The 15,825-nt window shown below is 43.6% G+C and overlaps 1 protein-coding gene across 6 annotated transcripts in view; it reads left to right on the top strand.

The window, feature by feature from the left end:
- Positions 1–15,825, top strand: part of MITF (melanocyte inducing transcription factor) — a 101,478-nt gene that overhangs the window by 7,246 nt on the left and 78,407 nt on the right. Inside the window, exon 1 of one of the 6 annotated variants that reach the window (XM_048315368.1) lies at positions 526–548. The exons of 4 other annotated variants lie outside the window; for them this stretch is intronic. The gene's annotated coding sequence lies outside the window, so the exon portion shown is untranslated. Of the gene's footprint in view, positions 1–525; positions 549–9,803; positions 9,868–15,825 lie in introns of those variants that run through there. One more of the 6 variants, XM_048315367.1, reaches the window with a different exon arrangement.

The raw sequence follows: 15,825 nt of genomic DNA, 5'->3' as shown, positions 1-15,825 counted from the left end.
TGACCTGCTGCTCACAGCTGCTGCATGGACTGGACTGGCAGGTTGAAGGGCAAAATTGTGTTGCTGTGATATATAATTATTTCTTCCAGCATGAGCCAACAGAGCAGCTTGCTGTGATGATTGTTACGTATACTGCTATGTAAAACACAATGCAAGTGTAATGTGGGGTTCGGGCTAGTATTTTAATGTTGTAATTAGCAGCCTCTAACCGTAAACAAGTTTTTTTTTAAATCAGTTCCCATGAAGATTATTCCTTTACAGTGCAGGCAGACATACATTTGCAGATGTGGAGTTTATGAATTCTGTGTTCCTTGCAGAAATGAGCATCAAGAACAAGCAAGTGCCTATTTTGCAGACTGTTTTACTCTAGAGCACCTCAGGTGCAGTGTCAGGTGGCTGGAGCCCAGTCCTGCAGGTGGTATTTCATAGGGATATTACAGCTCAGGGAAAGAGTTGCACTGGAGATGATGGTGCAGCTGCCACCTCTGGGAAGACCTGGATTCATCCTCCTTAACTGCTCCCCAAAAAACACTGATCTAGATTCACAGGTATGTTGCACCTTCCTTTGTGCTGCTCTTCTGGCACAAAATGGGCATAAACCCACCTGAACCTGCTGTTTGGGCTGGTGTGGCCAGGGGGAGCGTGTTGGGGGTCTGGTCTTCTGAGACCACCCTGTGAGGCTGCTTGTGAAGAGAGCACTGAAGTTCTGGAGAGTTGGAAGGAGGTTTGTGTCTGTTCAAACCTGCAAAGGCAATCGTTGTCTCTGTGCAAGGATTAAGTGCCTGGTTTGGCGTACTGTCACATTAAATAATTTATTTGGGGTGAATTCTGAGAAAATCCGGGTGAATATTGTTATTTTGGGTTCCTGGAAAGATGTTGATAATCTCTAAGATACTTAGGTGCTGGAAGCTTGCCAGTTTTAATGTGTTTAAAGCAGCACGATGATAACATAGTATATTGTTAAAGCTTGCCTGTAACCCAAATTCTGAGATGCTGTCTCTTTTCTTTGCAAATATGTGACAACACAAGCTGCTGCAGGAATGGGGGAAACAAGTAGGGCAAGGGCATTGGGGTCTGGAGGTCGGAGAAAAGTAACAAGATGTGGAAACAACTGGAATGTCCTAGGTGAAGGATACTTTGTAGGATGGAGACAGGAGCAATCAATGCTTGCTACTAATCTTGCTGCCAGCCATCCTGTTGTGACATATAAATGCATAAAGAAAACAGGACCTACTGTGATCCTTTCTGGAGGAGAAGCAGCCAGCTAAAAAACTTGGGCCGGAGGTACTGTTTCAGGGTGAGAAGTTGGGAGCAGACTTTGGAAACTGTCAGATGGTGAGAAATTGGGAATATGGGCAAGGGGAACATGTGGTTCTGGCGCTTCAAACTGGGAGGTCGGAATAATGCCATAGAAGTGGAAAAGGATCATTGAGAGATCTGAGTGGGAGAGCCTAGCTGAGCATGTTTTGTGCACATGTACTATTTCCTTTCAGGATTCTTTGGGTTTTTATCTAAATAAAGGAGAGATCCTGTATGAAGTATGACTTTGGAAATGCTTTTTCTGGATGTGTCACTGCATGGTAATATGCTGCTGTAAAGCTGAATTAGGAATACAAACCTTTTCTGTAATGTTTATTAACTTCAGCCTGGACAAATAACAGTTGCAACCTGAGAGAATGAAATCAGAATGGTATTGACATGTGTATATGTGCAGGAAGGAATGATCTTAGAGAAAAGCAAAGAGAAAAAAACCCTGTTCATTGGAAGCTGGAAGGAGTTGAGGGGGGTGTGGGTCTCTTGCAGTGTCTCCCTGGATGCCATTAACTACTATGTTTGGGTTTCTGCTCAGTCTAGCAAGCTTTATTTTATTTGTTGCAAATATTTACAACTCTGCCTGAGCTCAGCTAGCTAAAGGCACGTTCCAGCTGTCAGTCTGTCTAGTGAAGCCACGGTTCACAAGAGTTGCTGGGATTATTTATTTATTTATTTATTTATTGCTGTTGTATGACGATGGTTGCTATCAGGTAAATAATTATTCCACCCTCAGAGAAGGTACATTGTAAATCTGCTAAGCTGCTCCTTTGTTTGTTAGGCTTGTGCATAATGAGTTTGGAATTTAAGATTAGTAGTGTACTGTGCAAACTGCTCATTTTGTGACCTCATCCTCGGCTGGGCTCGCCTGCCCCTCCACCTGTCACATCCTGTTGGACACTTGGGGCTATGTTCATTAGGGGAGCTTTGGGTTAGCCTTGCGTCATCTCATTTTTATGTGTTCTGTTGCCTAGTGGAATTTAAAAAAAACCCATGAGGTGGGTGTCTGGGTTCCTTAAAGAACTCGGGGTGGCTTCAAAGCAGGCTGGTGAACACTGGCCTGTGGAGTTTGGGAATGCCCAAGTCGGCCAGGGAAGGCTGCAAGAGGCTGCTGGTGGTGCTGAATGCTGTCCCTCAAAGATTTGGGTGTCAGGTCCAGGGGAGCTGTTGCTAAACCTTCCTCAGAGTGACGTGCCCAAGGCAGGTGTGCTCTTAGAGAAATGAGGAAGAGCAGGTAGGATGACATCCCCCTGCCCCAGCTTTATCCACTCAGCACATAGAAGTTTTGAGTTCCAGTCCTCACTATGACTCAAGACATAGGATTGAAAGTGCCCACTGTCCTTGGGAGTGCCCAAACCAATAAACCGGGGTCTTTTTTTGCAGAAGCTACTCGGTTTTGCCTTTATATAGTGTTGTTTGAACCTGGTAGGGGCAGGAGTGACTTGATGTAACACAAGGGAAAGAGTATTTGCATGGGATGGTTCTCACTTTGCTCCAGAAAATAGTTACTTGTATGAAGTGGAACAGCTCTACCAGGAAGCAAGTAAGATGTGCTCAGAAATTAAATGGCTTTCAGCCCCATCTGAAAGGTAGTTGTCCAAACCTCTGTAATTGAGGTCACAGCATGAAATATGGGGACCTGCTCAAAGTAAGAGTGGTGATATTTGGGGCAGAGAGAGTTGAATGAAGGGAAGGAGTCCTGAAATGTTGCAGGAAGGCAAGGAAGTTGAAGGGTGGTATGGACTCTGATGCCCAAAAGGCCTCTCAGAGTGGTGAGTGTTGGTGAAGAAGCTTCAGGCAAAGGTGGATATTAAGAGTGACGACAAACATACGTTAGTTCTTAGGAGTGCTTAATTTTTTAGGAATGCAAAGTCATTTGTGGTCCAGCAAAAGGAGCTTGAATCTGTGTAGAAACGAGTTAAAAAGGAGTAAGGTGAGTAAGAGGAGTTGAACTAAGATTATGTCTGTATCACAAACTTGTTTTTAATTTAGCTTGTTGCACAATTTACAGTTTCAATCTAATTGCAAAACTGCTCTGCAAGTGATAATTTGGTTCCCAGCTAATGCAACTTTTGATACTGTACAAAGCTGTGCTGTAGGGGCTGTTAGCCCTGAAGATGCTGTGGGCCAGCAAGGACTTTGTGTTTTTCAAGTGTGTCAAGGAACGTAGAAAAGTGTGAAATGGATCTGCCTGTTACGAGGCTCTCAGAGGTGCTGGAGCTGCCCCTGCAACAAAACCAGCATTGGCTGGAAGCAGCCTGGTGTTGCTGCTGGGCATTTTCAGAGCTGGGGAGGGTCTTCCTTGCAGCTTTTTTTGGTATTTCCCAAGGAATTGGCCACCCTACCTTTATGGCAGCCTCCTGCTTTCTGGGAGAGATCCCTCTGAGCAGGCAGTAACTGCTGTCTTTCCAAAGCAGTCCTCCTTTGTGGAGGAGTCATAATTATCCCTCACTTAGCCTTTCTAATGAAGGTGCTTGTAAGAGTTGTGCTGGGGTGCAAAGATGTCCATAAGGCAAAGTTTCCCTGCCACTGCAGGCACAAGTCACTGTGCCTGCAGTGGTCTCTTGCCCCAGTCTGGGGCACGTGTTCTTGGTTCTCAGGTGGAGCACTTCAGGGACTTGCTCTTTGAAACTGGGGACCATTTGGCATTTTGCCTTGCAGCACCACTTGAGACTATAAATAGACCTGCACAGGAACAGGTCCAGTGATCCTGTGTTCCTGAATGCTCTCTGCTGTGCTGAGAGTTGTGCTGGGTCCGTGAAAAGAAGGCCACTGAGAAAAGGTGGCTCTTGCAGTGAGCTTCCACCTGGGGCACCTGATGGTGGCTTTATCAGCTGGTGATCCCACCATTTCCATCCTCAGAGCTTTCCCTGGGTAGCCTGAAGAGCTGTTTTAGGAAGGCACAGAGATGGAGGCTCAGGGGAGCTGAAGGGTCCTGCTGTCTCCAAGGACTGCGAGAGCATCACTGTGCCATCACTGTGCTGCAGTGCTCAGCAGGGCTGGGGATGCTCTTGTCTGTGCCTTCCTGGCTGGGTGATGAGGACAACCAGCAGCACTGCACGAGAAAACATACTAATGATCTAAAGAAGAAATCCTTCAGGGATTTCTTACTGTTTAAGAAACTCAGTTTAAGCACTGAGTTTGCTCACTGGCCTGTTTTCTCCTCTCATTTTTGGGATGTACTGTGCAGGATGGTGCTGCTTTGTGTGATAACCAGTCCTGTCCTCTGTTGTGGGATAACTCCTGCTCTGTTGCTATGAAACATTTTAGTGAGATGCCAGGTAAAAGGGAGGAATATCCATCTGTAACTGCAGAGAGATTTTTTTTCATGGCTCATCTCTTGCTGATCAGTTTTCTGATTCTGCGGGTGGTGGATTTGAATGATTCCAGGTGTTGTCATATAATTATACAGATGCTTGTTTCCCCATCTGTAATTTAATTCCTTTGCATTGAGATTTATTAAATAGCACAGCACAGAAAATTGCAGTATCTGTCCTCATCTCTTCTCAGTGGTTTTATTTTCTGTGGCAAGGACTTTCACAGCTCTTGAAATTCTAAATCTGTAATCACTATTTAATCTAAGACAGTTTTCCCTGTATTTAAGAGCCACAGAATCAGGCTGTGCTTTGGAGAAAATAGCAAATTTGCTAAATTTGGCTGCTTGCAGAGTCATTCAAAGTACACAAGTTGTTCAGCAGGTGCTCTTTGGCTTCTCGTGCTCTAAGGAATGCTGGGTTTTGGAGGTTAAGTGGGTGGGAATGCAGTTCCTCCTTTCTGCATGTAGCACAGGAAAAATTAGGTGGTTGAGCTGCATGCAGTTTATTTGGTGGTGCTTACAGCTGCAGAGCACCCCTGGCAGCAGAAAGATGGGTCCTCTAGAACTGCAAGATTGTATTGATTGTGCTGCATTTCTGCTGGAACAAAAATATAATGGGCTCAGCATTTGCACTTTCCATTTGTGCATTGTTTTCTCCTTATTTTGTGTATTTAGAAAATGCTATGCTCTGCAGACTGCTGGTTTAGTATTTTCTGTGGAATGAAAACCATCTGGATAATTTAACTGAATTTTATCAAAGTTTTTGGGAACAGGCTCTTTTCTGTTTCCTGGCATCTTGTTAGAAGAAGATGAGAATTTGAGTTAAAATTCAGGGAGGTGTCTATGTGCTGGAATTTTAGAAACAATTTGGTCTTGTTTGAGGTTGTAGAAGTAATTGAAATATTAAAATGATGTATAGTGTCTCCCAAAAGCATTATTCCTGAGCAAATGCCTGCATGGACTGTGCTCCCCCCTAAATGTACTTTAAATCCTTGGCGTAGTTGGAGCTGCAAGCTAAGAAAGCATCCAGTGTTCAGGATGAGGCTTCTTTGAAAGAAATCAGGCTTAAATGCCAGCTGAAGTTAAGCATATGTTTAAAGATCTGCCTTAATCAGGCCTTTGTTCAGTGCAACACTTATGCGTAGTCTTTATTTCAGAATCCTAAATAATTCAATTGGTTTTGTACTCGTAGATTTCATCTTGTTGCAGACCCAGGCCTGTAGCAAACACAGGAGTGATCCACCAAACCTTAAGTGTGTGAGCTGTGCTGCTCAGGACTATTTGTGCTTCAGTTTCAGCTCATGGTTTGAGCTGAAATCTGTGTTGTTGGATTGGGAGAACAGTGTTCAGCATATGGCAAAATCCTAAATCTGATGTACTTTTGAGCCTGACACTGTGATTTTAATATGTTCCACTTTCATTGAAATACTACTTAGAAAAGTAAAAAATCCCACTAGAAAAAGATAAATTCATAATCTTTTCAACATGAGATGCAGAATTAACTGAATTATGGTATAGTCTGTTTAGTAGAGGATGAGCACTATCAACTGGTTTTTATTTTTTTCTTTTTTTCCCCCAAAAGATTTAACTGCCCATTTAGTTTCTGATGTCCTGATGATAGTTTTTGAGATGAGTATTTAGAGCTGCACATGCTTATATCAGACAGAACAGTTCCTTCAGCCCCCCACATGTGTATTTGCCTACTGTGACAGTGAGTGCTCGTGTGGCTTCCCTGGAAAAGGAGCTGGATATGACCACAGCTTTCTGGATCCAAAACTGGGTTGTTCTCAAAGCCAACCTCAGTGTTGTCAAGTCTGAAGCTGGGTGTCACATGGACAGGATCTGAAAGTTTGGAATACAGTTATTTCCAACAGTCTGAAGCTTTTCCCAATGGCTGTACAGACTCACAGTGTCACTGAGGTGACACCTCTGCAGATCATCTTGTCCAGCTCCATTGCTCAGAGCCATGTCATGTTGGGTTTTGAGTATCTCCAAAGACAGAGGCTTCACAGCTTCTCTGGATGACCTCTTCCAGTATTGATGATCCTCACAGTGGAAAAAGGTGTGGGGCTTTTTTTTGTGTTTTGGGTTATTTTTTGAGTTATACATAAACTGTTTCCTGACTCCTGTGTCACAGTGCACACAGGACGGACGACGGACTGTGCAGGAGGCTGCACGTCTCCTCCCCAAGCTGCACTCCCTCAGCTTTGCTTTTTGAAGTAAAACAAGGGACTGCACTATTGGGTTTTGCCCTAAAAACAATGGACTGTTACAGGTCAAGCTAAAGACCTGGTGGGCAAAACTTCTGCATCCTTTTCAGTGTGACTCAAGGGCCACCAAGTTTTCTTCCTCATTTTGATTCAGTCCTGTGTGACACAGATTAGTTTTTCACTCTGCCATTGCCTGTTGTGGATGGATGCAAAGCACCCTACAGCATAACCCTTGCATTTAATAAGCACTTCAGCTTCAGAGCAGAGGTTGTGTCCAGTGCTGCAGAACTGTGCCTTGGTGTTGTTTGTGCAGAGCATTTGACAGATGCTCATCACTTGCGATGTTATCTGGGCTGTTTAACATGTCTAATAATTCCACCAGGCTGTTGACTAAAATATTCCTGTTCTTTGATGCACCAGCTCTAACTTGTCTGCTATGAATTCACACACTGAAGTTGAAATTACTTCTAAAATAGTAAACATGAACTTTGGCCATTTCTTGCTCTGGGATAATTCTAGAATCGGTTCCTTGGTGTGCACAAAGTGGCTTTCTGTAACCTGTAGCTGTTTCTGTTCATCAGGACAGCACACAGTGCACTTTGGCCAAGCTATATTAAACAAATATGACATGGAATTGAGCATCTAATCTTCAGTTGGGGCTGATCTTGTCTTGACTGTCTAGGAGTGCACTTCAGTTTTGTGCAGATTGTTTTTGGCAGCTTCAAGGGCCAACAAACTGGAGATTTTAAAGACTGCATTCTGTAGCATGATAATTTTGTTGGAGTTACTGGAAAAGTTTCTTTCAGAGCTGTCTTCCAGGGTAAAATGAAGTGTAGCAATTAAATAAAAATCTTTAAGGGTACTGTCAATAACAAGCAAGAGTACAGTGCTATGCCCTGCCATAGCAGTCTTACTTGATTTACTTGGTGTCAGCCATCGAGGTGACCATGTACAGTCTCCAGTTTGTTTTCTGAGGCTGCCTTAATTTCTCTGTATTCTCAAGCTCTGACATGTTTGGATAATTGGAGTTGACTGGCAACAACAAAACACCAAGTATAGAAAATAAGCCATGTTTACTGTTCCAGACTTTGTTCCTTTTGCATTTCCAATAACTGTTGAGAAATAAGCAGAAAGTTAAGGGTGATTTCCCAAAGCAGCATTTTTTGGGGAAGAGATTAGATTTCTTAATGCCTTCTAGAAGCTCCAAAGGAACCTGAGACCCAGTGGACTTAGTGGTCCTTCTTACTTCATGATTTTAGATGAGGATGATATTAGCATTTAGGCAGTCCTTTGGGGCTTTTCTTGTGTAAATTAGAGTGGCTGTGGATGGTTAACAGTGAACAGCAATGGCTGCTCTCTCCAGGTGCCTATGGCATAGTTAGCTGTTTGGTGCTTTGGTGACAGAATTAACACCATGTGAGTGATGAATGTTGGCAGATCTTGATAGCAGTTTTTGCCTCTACCTGTAATTCATGAAGTGGGAGCTCTTTTTACCCATTGCTTTTGTTTGTCTCCCCACGTTTATCCCGAGGCTCAGTGGTGTGGACGAGGCAGGTGAGAAGCAGGTGGGGGAGAGGTCTGGATATCTGCTTACAAGGCCATCACAAAATGCCTGTTGAGTGGCTCACTGCAAATGCAAGATTCTGGAGCAGGAGGAGTCCTGTCCTCTGTCATCTGGGTAAAACGTGGGATCCTGGGAGGTCTTTATGTGTGGGCTGCAGCTTGAATAAAGCTGTTGGGGCAGTTTAACTGTGCAATGCTTAACTTCAATTAAGTTGTCAAGTTTAGCATTGCTTTAGGCATTAATAGAGTTTTACTCTCACTTAAAAATCTGGTTTAGTAATTAACCTCCATTTTATTCTGGAGTTCAGAAGGTGCTCATTTAGTGCAGCAAATCTAATGTCATGTGAATTAAAACATGAAAGATATGCAGTAATGAGAAACTGAAACAGGGTAGTGCAGAAATTTGATTATATGCAGTTTACAGAGAGCTGTGCTAGAAGCTGCGTTCTTAATGAGAAGTGTGTTAAAGGCACAGTCTTGCCTCTGCACTTGCAAGGTTAAGGGATGTTCTGAATTAAATTGGGAGTTAGTAATGGAGCTGGTATTTGTCATGTTGCACACTGAGTTTTTGTTGCACTGAGGTTTATTGTACAGCTTTTTCTGAAGTCTGGACGTGGGATGGCTGTGACTGTACAACTACCAAAAGGTGCGAGGCATGTGCAGGGGCTGGGAGGGGTGTATAAAGATGAAGATGCCCTTTTCTGTTCTAATGGAAGTTTTCTGTTCCAACTCCAGCATATTCTGCAGAGTTTATTGTTGGAGAGAGGCACAGAAGGTGGTACATGAAGGAGAATTACACCTGCAGGCAGCAGAGTTGCTTCACAAAAATTGGCCTGGTCTTTGTGATTTAGTTAGTAGAGCTCTTCATGCTGCTGTGCCTGTATTTTACATCCTACCATAGCCATTAGTGTTATAAAGTCAAGTCCCCAGCTCCTCTGGCAAGGGGACTGTTTAACTACTCCCGGCACTGCATACAGATGGGTTTAATTTTCCTCAGAAAGTGTCAGTTTATTGCGTGTATGTGTGGGGTATGTGCCAGCTGGTAAGTCCTGTGCTTTTCAGGACTGGGCTGCTGGCATCACACCAGTTCATACAGGCTGACTTGCCTTTAGATATAAGGTACAGGTTCTCAAACAGCCTGGAAAACTGCACCAGTTTCTGCTGCCCAGGAGTTTTGGGTGACTGCAGGGATAAGGGACAGCCTTCCCTTTTTATACTGGACACTGCATGCACAAAATGCTGATTACACATCTTTTTTTGGTCTGTGAACCAGATGCTGTGTAACAACTCCAGTTTAGAACATGAACATTTGCAGAGCAATGCTGTCTTATTCTTTTGCCCTGTAATGTGTGTTCTCACGTTAAAGTGCACTTTTACCAATTATTTGTCATTGTCTACTTCAGAAAATGTTGAAGGCGAAGATGCAGAAGGCTCAGCGTTTTTCCAGTCACCACCTCTCTAACTTAGGTATGTGAAATCAGAGGCTTCTTCTTTGTTATCATTTGAGTGATTTAAGGTAAAAAATAGCTTCTTATCACTTACTTAGCTGCTTGATTTCCAAGGCAGTAACATGGGGTAAAAGTTCACCTCACGAGTGTCAGAAGGACTCTGCACTACGTGGGTGTGGTTTTGTGCTACACCTGATGTCTGCAAGGTATGGCTGTGCCCAGTGCTGAGAAGGATCTGGGCTCTTAAACAGTTGTAAGTAGAGTTGGTTTATCTTGCTGATTCAATGGGAAAGGACCACACATGCTCAAAATAAAAAGTTTTCCATCTGCTGACAGAACCGACTTGTGCTACAGCCACACAGTTACAAGACCCAACTCAGGGGAGGACTGAGAAGCAGACTGTGGGCCAGACTCCTCCTGCTGTGGCAGCTTGCAGTTATGCTGGGTTGGATGGAACTTAAAATCATGCTGCTGACCTTATAAAAACATGGTAGAAGTCATGTGTGAGTTGCACGGTTGCTGGCCTGTGGTTGTTTCTTTGTGTGCAGTTGAACTTCACTGTCTTAAAACCAGCATTCCAGCAGAAAGTGTGACAAGTACCATGCTTACAGCCAGTGACACCTTTACCAATGAGTGCAGTTTGAGGACTTTGTGACTGATTCTTGATATTTTTGACATGAAGGAGAAGCATATGCCTGTGGTCTGTTAACCTGCCAGGGCTCTCTTCTTCAGCTTTATGCTTACTCCATAGGAACCATGACCCAAAAATACAGGCTCACTGAGCTAATCATCTTACAGCTCAAGCATAGTTTAGTTAATTCTGTGTAATAATTTACTGCTGTCAGCTCTACAGCAAGAGTTATCTGTGTGCAAAGTCCTGGTTCACAGCAAATACCACGTAATGCAGGTTAACACTAACCCCTCTGACTATAGACTAAGCTAAACTGTCTTAGAACAGGTTGGCTGTTGTCTAACAGCACACGTGGCTGCTCTGTCTGCTCCGCTGCTGGATGGTAACGTCTTTAGCCAAGAGATTTTGAGGGACTGCTGGAGTCCTCCTGCCACCACTGAGGCCTGGAACCGTTTGTGTTGACTGAGGCTGTGATGGCCAAGTCATCCTGTGTTAATCCATTTTCCATGGAAGACAGAAAATGTAGATAAAGGATGAAATGGGGTTAAGTTCTTCCAGTGAGTAGCTGCTGCTGGTAACTGTGGACTAGTTTGACAGGGTTCACATCTGTGTTAACTTTCAGAAGACAACATGAAGCTATTATGCAGTTACTACCCACTCCAGGATCTGCACATCAATTAGGAGAGGCTGCTTACTCATGCTCCTCAAAAGTTGTGCCAAAATAGCTATTACATTATGTCAGAGCTCATATTTTCGTCCTGAACAATTAATCAGAATATAAACCTTGTTTCTCCTCAGCAGCTTTGAATATAGACCTACAACTTTGATACAGGGTGCTTTCAGCTGTACTGGTTGAAGAGGGCTCCCCTGTTGTTGACACACATCAGGGAAATGGTGATGAAACGTGACATTATTTTGTCAGCAGTATATCTGGGAAGCTCCAACAACACCATCTTCTGTAAAAAGCTTTTTTTCTATGTGTTATGACTTACTCTACTGTAACACTTCAGGTCCCTGCTCGGGACATAGCGTCCCGTGCTGCTGGTAGGTGCTGTGTGAGCATGAGGGGAGGTGGTGGGCTGCTTCACAGCAGCTCAGCCATCTGAGAATAAGACACGAGAAGCAGATGGCTGCAGGGGGAAACAATGAGGCAGAGCTGTCAGCATGATGGGATGGAGTCCTAGCACACCCACTGCCTTGCTGTTGGCAGAACCCTGCTCCTTGTCCTGCCCAGGAGCGAGCTCTTGATGGACTTGGTCGGGGCAGGTACACCTGGAGGTTCCTCTGAGGATCTTCCTTTGCAAGTGGGGTAAAGCACTGAGCAGTGCTGGAAAGTTGTTGGGAGAAATGTGGCATTGTTGGTGACCATCATCCAGCTTTCCTTCTCGAGCATCAGGAAACTGTGGCTCTGGATCCCAGCCCTGTCCCCTTGGGTATTTGTGGTGGCTCAGTATGGCCCAGAGATTCATGGCAGCAGGGCCTTGGACAGGTGTAGGGTCTCAGGTAAGATGTGACATGGCAAGGAAGTAATGCCTGTGGTGAAGTGACAAAACCTGTTGTAACGAAAGCAGAATATTTGCTTTACTGATGCTTGTGGTATAAGACAGGAATGTGGAGACACATTTGTCTCCTGATCTTCCAGGCTGTCCTCCTATAAGAGCTGCCTGACAATGCTATTCAGGAGCTCCTTTTGCGGGAGTATTTGTACTGTGCAGCACAAAACTTGAATGAGGATTCTACAGAGAAAACAGTGCCATCATACTGATGGCCACGCTAAGCTCTGTGCTGTAATTCTTGATCTCAATTCACAATTTTTTGTCTTTTTTTTGTCTTTTGCCGAATACCTTTAATGCAGAGAACATTATAACTCAGAAAAGATGGTGTATGATAAAAATAGAAGCACTTGCTCCAATTCTTCCATATGTTAATGGCTGGATTTTCAGGCAAGAGATTCCAGTAAGATGTGCCAACAGTCTGAATACCTGCATGTGCCGCGGCCCTCTTTCCATGAAAAAGCTGTTTGGGTTGGAGACAACGGTAAAGTCATTGGGAGTGTTTGGTATCTCTGTGAACTGAATCCAATTCAGTGTGATTTTATTAGAAGAAATGAAGTATTGTAATTCCTGAGGTACTTGCGAGGTTCTTGCTTTGGAAATCCTGTCTTACTTCCATTTATTTCTTCTCCATTGGAAAATCATGAGCGTGTAACTTCAACACACTGCAGGCCATCTGGAAATAGCTGAAGCAGGCTAAATTACATTTGATAAAAACTTTTCAAAGACCCTTTCTGTGGGAAAAGGGAGGATGGAAACCTGGAAAAAGCTTTAATAGGAAAAACAGACAGATTAGGGTTCAATAAATCGGAAATTATGGTAATGTTTTCATTCAAAGAAAATGCACAGGCAGAGATGTTAGATGATAATTGAACACAAATGCTGAACCATCAAAGTGGTCCCTTGCCAGTGGCTGTTCTCTTGGTTTATTCTTTTTTCTACCAGTTAATGTATATGACTTCAAGATGCAAACCACTTTTCCATCATTTCACAAGATAGCTACCTGGATTAAAATAAAAGTAAACACATGAAATTAAATAATGTGGGTTTGTAGGGAAAGTAATAAGCTTAAGCAGGTAGTTAACACGTGGATTTGGTTGCTCAGGAGGCTGTGGAGGTAGATTGTACTGGAAGTCTCAAAAAGATTGGGCAGTTTAATGGACAAACCAGACACTGAGGGCAGGTGGACTGGGGTTGCTCTATCCCTCAGTTAATGACTATGGATGCTGGAGGGGAACAGACCACAGAGAGTAGCTGGGCTTGTGTCCTTTCCCACTGGAGACAGGGTGCTGAACAGGACAGGATGTGACTCTGCCTCTCCCATGCATTCTCCAGCACCTGGGTTCTGGTGAGAACCACTCAGCCGAGCTCTGGCAGGTTGGATGTCTCGTTCTTTCTTTCTCTCGTCGTTTCAAACCCAGGAACAACTCGTCAAAGTGTGGACTAATGAATCATTGCAAGTGCTTGATGTGTTGGCAGCTCCTTGCCACCCAGCTTCACACTCTGTTCTGCTGCCGTAATTTTAAGAAACTATTGGAACAGTGCCCTCCTCCCCCAAAAAAAGTCTATCCAGAGATCTGGGAAGTAATGTATGCAGCCCTCCCCCAGTTTATTTGTACCAAGCCATTTGGGTAGGCCTTGGTGTTAGTTTTAGCTACAGAGCAGGTTTTAGTCAAGGAATCAAAATCTTGGATATACTTAACTCTGAGAAGGTAATTGAGCCAGCTATTCCAGAATTGATGAAAACAAACTCATCTGAGTTGGGAGAATCCAGTCCAAGACACCAAAATCTCCCAAGTCCATAAGAAAGAGTTTTGCTTTACGTGGGGTATTAGTCATTATGCTGTCAGTCATGTTTGTTAGTTTGATCTAGAACTTATTTAGCAGTCTCTCATGCCAAGCTGTGTTCTGTATTTATTTTTGCAGGTACAGGTGACTTGTTTCTTTTCCCAGTGTCTTAGTTTAGATGAAAAACTGAAATCTGTACTTTCATCAGCTATTTGTCATATTTTATTTGACTCACAAAGTCCATATCATGATGTAGTTCAGTATACATGTTAAAACAACTTAGCCCAGTACTTCTAAAAGGCTGCTGTCTCTGGGGAGCAGATGCCTTGTGAGGGGGATCTGCTTCCCTTGGTTTGGCTGAGGGCTCAGTAGGTTGCATTTGTGCTTTCAACAGAGAAGAAATAGGGAGTTATGGAAGTGTATGGTCTTCTCCTTACTGGGCACTCAATGAATCTTTGGTTTTTCACCCCACATCCCTGTAACACCTTGACCCTTTGCTTTCAGCAGCAGACCACAAGTCACACTGCAGGTGAGCCTGGCCAGAGGAAGAGTTTCTGTTTTACAGGGGGGTGAAATCAGGGACAGTGTTTCATCTGGAAGCTGGGAATCAGGCTTTCCTTCTAATCCAGAGGAACAGTCCCCTTCTCCAAGAACTTAAACCCTTTTCCAGTATTTGAAAAGTTGCCTGCTCGCCTCTGCTAGTGTTCCTGCCTTTTATTTTCCTCCATTTCTGCAGTGTCAGGAAGAAAAAAATAAATCTGTAATCCAAGTAACATCCTAAATATAGAAGTGCTAGTTTACAAATGAGAAATCTTTCTGATGGCTTCAAAATGGTTTTGTAATAAAAGGAAATGCATTTGACACTGCCAGAATTTACAGTCCCACCAGAGACTTGTGAAAGAACTGCTATACCAAACAGCCTGGGCTGGAATGGAGCTTGTTGACATGTAGGGGTTACTGAAGGGTATTTCTGGCTGTTGCCATGAGGATGGCTTAGCAGGAAAAAATACCTTCTCTGCAACTACTGTAGGGCCTGTCTGTACCATCAGTTTTATGAAAAAGCATTTTAATAGAAGGTGGTTAAAGAAGGAGGCTGCTTTTCAAAATGGGTACCAGAATATGGCCCCTGAGAGCCAGGAGGAAGGGGTTATGAGCAAGTCTGGTGTGGGTGGTACAATCTAATACTGCTTTTGGCTGTTTAACCGAATAAAAATCAGTTTTGCTGGAGTCCCTGCAACTTTCAGGCTTTATTTTTTTTCTCTGTCTTTCTTTCTCCAAAATCTTTCAGACTTTGAGTCTCTCATGTTCACTTAAAATTGCAGGAAGGTGTCACAGTGGTCTTCAGGTGCTGTCAAACACAGAGACCATTCTCAGCCATTTGATGAGGTTTAGAGGTGAATGGTCTTACTCCATTTGACAGCAGTTATTTACAGCTACATCCAGGGGTCCAGCTCTGTTTGGTACTTAGAGGCACAACCACAAAGGAGTTACTGAAAATGCGTAGTTTGCCACGGTTTCTGCTTGTTCTACCTTTGGAGGCACTGTCGTATTGGGGAGAGAGGAACCTTCTACCCCAGCTTCCCAGAGTGTCCAAAAATAAAACGCTATGGGAGGACTTGAAAAAATGGCTGATGCTAGAAGGGAATAAAAAGTCTGTAATGAACTTTTCTCCTACCAAAAGTAGTTTGCGGCGTGAAATAAGATGGCTAAAACAAGTATTGAAATTTGATCAATAAAATTGTCTGTTAAAACTGGGGATCTAATCATTGTCTTCAGATGAATTTGCCATCTTATTCATGCACGAGGCTTGCACTATATTCTTTTCATCTGCAGGCCTCTTAAGGGCTTTATTGCTTGCCTGGGAATCCTATGTTGGTGCATGATCAGAGACTGTAATGTCATGGTATACTGAACATCGAGGATTTGCTTAAATGTTTTGCTAAAGATGAGTTCCCCGTGCTGTGACTGTGGTTCAAACAGCAAAACCCCAGTTTTAAAGCCTTTA

This window comes from Corvus hawaiiensis, chromosome 11 (genome assembly GCF_020740725.1).
Source record: "Corvus hawaiiensis isolate bCorHaw1 chromosome 11, bCorHaw1.pri.cur, whole genome shotgun sequence".
In the NCBI taxonomy this organism is placed as follows: domain Eukaryota; kingdom Metazoa; phylum Chordata; class Aves; order Passeriformes; family Corvidae; genus Corvus; species Corvus hawaiiensis.
This window is presented reverse-complemented; position numbering and strand designations above follow the sequence as displayed.